General features: G+C 38.4%; 1 long non-coding RNA gene across 1 annotated transcript; it reads right to left on the bottom strand.

Moving 5' to 3' along the window:
• Window positions 1–1,189: 1,189 nt before the first annotated feature.
• Window positions 1,190–2,377, bottom strand: LOC144014096 (uncharacterized). Its single transcript, XR_013282396.1, has 3 exons — window positions 1,584–2,377; window positions 1,406–1,507; window positions 1,190–1,321 (listed from the first exon to the last, which is right to left on the bottom strand). It is a non-coding gene; the product is annotated as an uncharacterized LOC144014096 (long non-coding RNA).
• Between the last annotated feature and the right edge of the window lie 324 nt (window positions 2,378–2,701).

Here is a 2,701-nt window from a genome sequence, read left to right as displayed (position 1 = left end):
AACCCCACGCTTTGCTGTAAATAACGAGCCCTCTGTGTAGCCTGATCAACAGTCAACGATCCGTCAAGCAGGTATGCTAACGATCTAGCAAAGCATAATTTATCATCTTTGTCATACGTTATGTACAAACATCTCTTCTTCTTTTGAACCATTTCATCATTTGTAGTCAAAATTAGTTTGCGTTTGGCACCTCCTCCACCATTAACATCAAATACAATCTGTACAACAAGTTCTAGACTATTGTCGGCCAGTACCTCTGTATTAGATTGTGCGATGCGATCTAGCAAATTATGGACTGCGTCAGTTACGTCATTCGGGTCATTAACAGCATCTAGGTAACAGTGCTCCCTCACATTTTCACCCACTATTTCTGCTTGGACTATATCACCGCGACTAGTCGATCTGATTACCTCCTGCACAGCTTCATTCAAATTATTGCCAATGTTTGTGTAGAAGGCTGCAAAATCAAGGGGGTCTTCGGGTCTCGTTGTATTTAGACGTCGTCTTATCTCCAAGTTGTTAAAATTCGGACGCCTAACTTGTCCCCCCACCTGTCTGTTTGTGTCTGAAGATTGTTGCAAGGTGGATTGTGTACTGGGGGTTGGTGCTGGGGGATGTTCTGCTTGAATGTGTCGATGTACCCGAGACTGTTGTTGGAGGTCTTGTCTAGCTGGTGTACTACTACCACCAGCTTCTGTCTGTTGCGTTTGATTGTGCGTGTATGGTTGGTATTGAAAGTTTTGTGTATTTGACACAAGTGTCTGCTGGCAATGTGTACTGCTGCTACCTTCTGCATATTGCATTTGATTGCGTGGGTGTGGCTGGGAATGTTGTGAAAATGATACAGAGGATTGCTGTTGGTCATTTCTATGTATGTCTGGTTCAAGTATGTCCTCAACGGCTTCGTCGTTTGAAGATGACTGGTTAAGACGTGCAAGAGCCCTCTCTAAAGGATTAAAGAAATCAATAAAATCCTCAATGTGTCTTATAGCCACAAACGGATCGCCATCATCGCCGCCGATTTCATCAGGCATTTGAAAAGGCTCGATTTGCATAGAGATCTCATCGTTTAAGGCATTTACAATTTCAGCCAAACCTTGACCTACATTATCTAAATCCATGTCACCCCCCTCAGAGTTTTCCATTTCAGATTCGCTTTCAATCGGTGGAAACCCGACGAATTGACCTTCCTCTTCGGCCCTCACGTTTTCACGCCTTAATATCTCTTCTTCTTCTTCTCCTTCTTCTTCTTCTTCGTCAGATATTATTATGACCTCAGGTTGAGCAGTCTCTGGGACCGTCTCGCTCAGTATATCACCACCTATAATCATACAACATTACCGGTTCATTTAAAATATAGTAATACATAGGTTTTATTTTATTTTTAAAAAAAAAGGAAATTTACCGTTCACTCCTGCAGGTAATTCGTCATCCAATTCTTCCTCATCACTCGTAATTACGAAAATCTCCGGCTGTCTAACCCTCTCGTTCACATCCTCATTCAATTCTGTAAATATCCATTACTAACAGTTAATTTTAAAGCAAGAAAAAGCTCTAAACGTTTCAAAAAAAGAAATACTTACGCCGGATTCCTGTTACAACATCGCCACCTTGTGACGCTGAATAATAATACAGTTGAATTTCGTCCAACAACGCTTCTAATTCTGTAAAAATTCAAATTTAAAATAAGAAATACGAACTCATTCACTCATTCAAAAAAAAATAAAATAAAAAAAAAAACTCTCCTAACTCTATAAAATTAAAATAAAAGTAAAACAAAAAATACATATTAATACAGACTTATTCCAAAATCTCTCATAACTTAAAAATAAAATAAACGCTATAAGTATAAAAATAAAGTCATGCATCATTCCATTAAATAAATAAATCACTCACTAAGATGCTTGCTTTTCCAGAAGCTTCATTAAGATGTAGGGTTTTTTTATTTCATAGCAAAAACATTAATAGAAGTGAATATAAGTGCCACATTTGTATGAGTATATATACATATATAGATAATATCAAGAGTTAATTACCTGGATTCATCTTGGAAGCTCAGAGCCGATACCTCTTGAGAATTTTTCAGAGAAGTGAGTGTGGCATTGCGAAGGCCTCATATTTATACATAGAGGAGGGTGTGCAAAACGCAATTTAAAATCCATAAATTTCTATTAGACTCTCAGAAATGACCCTCACAATTAGCTGCGTGTCCGTTCTTCTTCAGCCTAATTTAATTTTATGACCAGTACCCCTCTGTTCTAACAGGGGTAAGGATACTGATACCGCTAATGACCTGCTCACCATTTTCCTTTTGTAAAATTGATACTGATATAAATGTAACCGTCAGAGTACATGCTTGTTTTTGAAATATATTTTAGGAAGCGTTGTCTTTCAAACTAACAACATTATAGCCACCGTCTAACCTCACACTTCTTCAGCCCCCCGTCTGTCCTCACACTTCTTTGACCCTCATGCAGCCATACATGCGCGTACGCGCACACAAGCACAGACATACATTTGACCTCCCCATGAATCTTTGACTGCATATGCTTCCCCCTACTCACAGAAATATTGAACAAAAATGTCAGATAGTAACTATATCAGTAAGGGGAAATTATATAGTTTTATCCGTTTATTTTCAGATTCAACCCCAGCAGTCACGAACGACTCTTACAACATTTTTACATATAATGTATAACTT

The sequence above is a fragment of the Festucalex cinctus genome, chromosome 2 (assembly GCF_051991245.1).
Source record: "Festucalex cinctus isolate MCC-2025b chromosome 2, RoL_Fcin_1.0, whole genome shotgun sequence".
Taxonomy (NCBI): domain Eukaryota; kingdom Metazoa; phylum Chordata; class Actinopteri; order Syngnathiformes; family Syngnathidae; genus Festucalex; species Festucalex cinctus.
Note: the sequence above shows the minus strand (reverse complement) of the source record. Positions and strands in the feature narration are given on the sequence as shown.